Genomic DNA, 6,000 nt, shown 5'->3' with positions numbered 1-6,000 from the left:
GTGCTTGCCTTGTATGCACAAGGCCTTAGGTTCAATCCCTAGAACCACCAAAAAAAGAAATCTTATTAAAAAAAGAGATGAGCCTAGGGGGAAAAATTAGGTCACCGGGGCATGCCTTGAAGGGGATGTTTATACCCTGGACCCTTCCTTTCTACTTTGTTTCTATGCCATATACACCAGCCATGATGTGCTATACGGCCACAGGTCAAAGCATCAGGACCAAAAAATCATGGACTGAGACCTCTGAAACCATGAGCCAAAATAAATATTTCTCCTTTAAGGTGTTTATCTCAAGTACTTTGTCACATCAATGGAAAGCCACCCAACACACTGCACTTGTCATATTATATCCTTGAGATGAGTAAAAAAGTCCTGACTATCTGTCAGTTCCTTGAACAGCAAAAGACAGGCATACCGACTAGGACATAGAGTAGGGTCCCTTCTAATCTGCCCTGCCCTTTCTCTCCTCATTAATTCAGAGTTCACTATCTATGGAAACATCTTAGCTCATTAATGCACAGCTCTGTTTTGTTTTTAAAGAAAGTTCCAAACAGAAACAATGTTTGTTCATCTTCCTCAGACAGCCCTTCAGATACTGAAGTATGTCCTGGGAATCCCCATGGACCATCATCCCTGAAGCCCTTCTCTTCCTGGCCTCTCTTTTCTGGACAGGCTTGTCCGTCCACAATGCTTTGAGTGTAGAAATGTCTCTTTGCCGCACTGATCTTTACTCCAGTGAGGTGCTGGCCCATTGATGCTGTTTCCTTACCCACTGAGGCAGCACAGGAAGGTTGGCGTGGGTGCTAAAATCTGATCCTGGAGGCTTGTCTAGTGTAAGGAAATGGTGTGCTGAACCTTTTTCTGCCCTCACAGGTGCCAGTAAAGAAAAGGAAGTCATCCTCAGGAAATGGCTCTGATAAAGGGTGCTTGTTACTCAAAGTACAAGCAGTCCAGCCAAACCACAAAGAGGGCCCATTTGCCTTTGGCCCTCCCTTAGCCCATACCCTCTGTTGATGAATTTGGATCCTCCTCACCTGTACTATAGCTTGGCTTAGGGGAAGGACAGAACCCCTGGGCAGCTGTTCCTTGGCCTGACCAGTCCAGAAGAAGACTCACCACTCCAAACTCGGACATGAGCCTGCCCCCACAGCAAACAAGGCTCTAAGCCAGGGGTGGAGTGGTCAGTGACCTGTCACATGAGGTCTGGTGAGGCCATCTTTGCTCTATTTTGGGGAAGGGATCAATTGTGTTAGGGAATGACCATACTAACCGTTGGCAGGAGAACCTGGCATTCTTACAGGGCACCCTCTGTACTCTGACCCACTTGCCAGTTGCAGCTAATTTTAGCAAGGCTTGACAGGTGCTGGCAAATGCAGGATAAGTGAGGGTTACTCTTAGATGAACCCAAGGAGGGGCTCCAGGAAATATGTACACCCCATGGATGCACCCAAAGTTAATCCTGGGTCTGAACTTTGCAGTCACAAAATCTAATGTCCTCCCTACTTTATTCCTTTTTATTATTGTTGTTCTGAGAATTTTGAGGGGAGTCTATGATTTACTGTTGAAGAATAAAATGCATATTTTTATGTGGGGGACATGTGAGGGTAGCCCTGGGGAACCGTACCTGTTTCTGCTCATGTGTACATCGGGTTATAGCTAATTCTGTACATTAGGTACAGATAGGCTTTGTACCTAATGGAACAGAAGGATATGATGCCCTGAAATCCCATAAACTGCAATGAGCATCTCAGCTCCTAGACCCTCCAATGCCGACTTGTACACTCCGCTGTGGTCTAAGCTGGGCCCTTCCCACAAAAGCTTTGGCCTTCCTACTACTCAAACACCATTCAGGAACCCCAGATTATATGAAAAGCACATCAGACCTCTCTACAGATGAAAATCCATGAGAATCGCCATTGCCTCCAAGGCCAAGTCCAGACCCTCACTGGCACAATCCAGGCCCCTTGGCACCCCTACCTATCTGTTCCTCCTGTACCCCAAGTCAGCCTAGTGATGTTCTTCCCTCATAAGTCCAAGGAGTGTAGAGTGGATAAACTGGCTCTGACTAATCACCACTCTCTTGGCAGCAATCCTGACCAGTGCTCAGAGGGCACACCATCCTGCCCTGGAGCCATGTCCCTAAAATTCTTATTGACCCTGACCCCACATGGGCCTCCTCTGTCCTTCTGGCCCTGCCCCTGACCCCGTGACAGTGGGCAGAGTATTTCAGCAACTTCCCACTGGGTCTTTTAGTGCAGAAGCCCTTGGTTGCCTGTCTTGGGCAACACTTGGCCAGGCAGCCTTCACCTGTGACAGGTGGCCTCAGATGCCACAGCTACAGCTTCGTCCCAGGCCTCAGCAAGCAGAAGCATCTCCACCTTCCAAAAATACCTCCTTCCTGTGCCCTTGGAGAGATGCAATGGAGTCCATGAGGAGCCAGACCCAGACAGCCTTGACCCTGGTAAGGGCCACTCAGATCCTAGGGATCTTGGATTGGAAGAGCAGCCCCAGACCAGCACCCTTGTTTTTTTTTTTTTTTTTTTTTTTGTTGTTGTTGTTGTTTTATTCAGATTGGGGACAAGGGTGGAAAGCAGGTACTGCACCACTTAAAGAAGGCATGTGGGCCTCTCGGGGTCTTAGATATGACCCCTCTCACTATTAACCCCTCCTTACTGGGACTACCATTGTCATCTCTCAAGGAGCCTTAGGCAATTTATTCCTGGGACTGATGGTGCCTGGTCTCAGGCTTTATCCAGTACTATTTGGCTTTTAGGGGCTCTTTAAGGCAGTTCTATGGGTGGTGGATTGCGATTTTCTTCCTCAGAAGTATCTGGGCAGCTAGTCCAGGGTCACACACTACTGTGGCTGGACAACATGGTACTGGGATTGGCTCTGAAGCCCAGAGGCTGCAATGTTTTCCCAGGGGTTGCACTGGTTCCTGAATGGATCCTTTGGGTCTTGCAGTCCCCTCTGAGCCACCCATCCTGTGCTAGGATGGAGACCTCCATAGGGTATCCTGAATCTCCTCATTAGTCAAATGCACTGCTCTCTGGTGTCCTGCTTTGTACTGCACTCTTGGGTGGGATCTCAAGCATGCTCACTGCATCCTGCCCAGTCTTCTGCCCTTCCCAGTTTGCTGTTCAACCTGGATACTCTGGTGACCTCATCCAGGCCTGTGACCTTAAGGATTTCTCCATACTGTCTATCTCCAGCCAGACATTTCCCTGAATCCTGATTTTACATGGCCAGCTGTACTTGAGACAAATGTGCCCTCAGTGGGCAGATCTGTTAGTGAATCTAGACCAAGTCCTCATTCCCTCATCTGACCTACCCCAGTGAAGTCTCTCCTTCTTGCTGCTCAGGCCACCCCATAGGGTCCTCTCAGATGCTTCTCTTCTTACTCCATTCCTCAAACTGTCTGTAGATATATTTTTTCTATAGACTCTTGCCATCTCTCCACCCTCTGCCCACTGTCTCTGCACTCAGATTGTCAGGAAAGTCTGATGCCCCCACTTCCATCCTGCCTCAAGATGCCTCCACTCTGCATCCAGGAGCATTCAGGCCTCTCACTCCCAACCCCCCTACCCTTCACAGTCTTCAGGGTCACTCCTTTCTTTCCTCAGGGCAGGTCCCTCCACCACCGACCTGCCTCCCAGGAAATAGCAACTGCCCACCACCCACCCTCAGTATGGCATGATTATTTCCTATGGTTTATCTACTTTCAGCTCCTGCTCCACATACCACACATAGACAGCACTAGGTTTATGGTTTATACCCTTCAGGGAATGGGGGAAGCCCTCAGGTGGGAAAAGTCCTGTGTTTGATTGTGATTGTGGAAACCCATTACATATCCTGTGACCTCTTGGGCAAGGTTAGCAAGAGGACTTGTGAGTTAACAGGGGCTGCCTCCCCAAGGTTGCTGTGGCAGGGCCAGGCACTGTCTGTGCTTTTCTCTCCGGAATACATATACCTGAGGAGCTGAGGCAGTGTCTCAAGCTCCCTAAGCAGCATCTTCATTTCCTATCCTGCTCAGGAACGTCTTGTAAGCTTGACACATCAGAGAGACACTTGTAACTGGGGTCTGGGCTCATGGAAGGTCTGAAGGCCAGGGGAGTTCAGGGGCAGGCTCAGATTGTTGCCTGGGTTTACACCCAGCTTACGCCTTGCCTCTGTGGGTTTGGGGAAGTTTGTGTTTGGTTCCCTTATTTGTGAGAAATGAGAATAATAAAAGTACCTGTGTCAGGGAAATTATAGAAATGAAGTTGAAACCCAGGAATGTCACAGTGGGCCTGGCCCACAGTCCCTGCTCCTGGGAACTTCCCAGAGAATCTGTGAGGCAGACCTCAGCTCATGATATGATACCCATTTTTCCCTTCCTATGCACACAGCCTTGAGGTTGTAAGGTCATGCCTGGTTGGAGCTCCCTTCTCTGGGCTGCACAGACCTGGGCTAGGAGTATAGGGATCTGCAGGTCTGATGTACCCCGAGGAAGGAACTTTTACCCTCCAAAAATGAGGCTTGCTTTTGCATGGAGCTCCCCACAGCAAAAGCTGAGCCCCCAGGTGGCTGTAAGCTCGGAACCTTCTAGCACCTGCCTACCAACCTATCCCAAAGGTTGGGGAATGTTCATAAGTATGTCTGTGTGTGTGTGTGTGTGTGTGTGTGTGTGTGTTTAGGCCCATGTGGCATAGATGAGGATGAGAGAATCTGCAGCACTTGGTTTAGACAGAGCTCAGACCTGTTTTATGTCCTGTGACCTGGCAACTTGGACTAGCTAAACACACCTTATTGGAACCCTAATGAGAATGCAAACCTATTTTAATAGAAATCCATATTTTTATGCATCTCTATTTAAATAGATTTTGATTATTGACAGCAAATTTAAGCTTTTTATAATACTATATAGGGAAAATCAGACCCACAGACCAGATGCAACTTTATTGTGTAGGATGGGATAGGCTGCTGCCAAATGTTCCATCTCACTTCCTCACTGATGCCCAGACATGCTGTCTGCCTTCTTCTCTGTAAAGGCCAGCAGAAGGTCCAGTAGGTGTCCTGGGTTGATGTAAGATCCCTTACAGGGTCATGTGAGGGTGTTCTGTTACAGCAGGCCACACCCCCATGTGCCTCTTACAAAATGCTTTCAGGATTCTGCACAATGGATTCTTAGGAGAGAAGCTGCTAGATCAAAATTAAATTTTGATAGAAACTCCAAATTGTCCTCTAGACAGGTAGTATCAGTTTAAAATCATGTGATGCCTGGGATTCCTCAGAGGCATCCTTTCTGGCCTAGAAGCTGGCAGAGGCAGGGCCAGTGACAGGGCCCTCTACCACCTGGGTAAAGAGAGGTAAAGACACAGGCTTCCCTGCACCCTTTGGGCCCTGCTAGCCCCAATGCCTGTGATGACAGAAACAGCAGCAACAATTTATCACATTCTCACTGAGACCCTCAAGGGCTGGGCAAGTTCTCCCTTCAGACCTGCAAGACAGGGATCACTCAGATCCTTTGTCTGATAATATAGCCACATTCCAACCAGCCACCATGGGCCCAGTCCCAAGACACAAACTTCCTGCAAGACCTCAGCCTGAGTATTGGCTCTTCTCATCAAGAGCCTTGGGCTAAAGACCAGAGTCCAGGTTACCAGGCACAATATGGGCTTTTAGATAGAGGAGCAAGGATGGAGCCCAGAGGGGCCCAGGGATTAGACCCTTACAAGACCAGCATCATGTAAGAGCTTCACAAATGTCTTATAATCAGGACCCTCTGAACAATTGAGTCTTGGAGGAAAAGCCTGGCAAGCTAACAAGGACTTCCTGCCAACCACACCTGCGTGTGGCTTCAGGCACTGGCCCCAGGCCTGTGACTATACACATGACTTCTGTAAGCTTTTCTGCATCTAGAGGACAGGCAGACGCTGGCCCCTCAGTTCTGATGCTGATGTAATAAGGTTGTGAGGTAGCTGTGAAAGCACTCGGCTCAGGACCTAGCATGTTGGAAGG

Source organism: Marmota flaviventris, chromosome 1 (assembly GCF_047511675.1).
Source record: "Marmota flaviventris isolate mMarFla1 chromosome 1, mMarFla1.hap1, whole genome shotgun sequence".
NCBI lineage: Eukaryota > Metazoa > Chordata > Mammalia > Rodentia > Sciuridae > Marmota > Marmota flaviventris.
The sequence above is the reverse complement of the archived record's forward strand: the minus strand, read 5'-3'. Positions refer to the sequence as shown.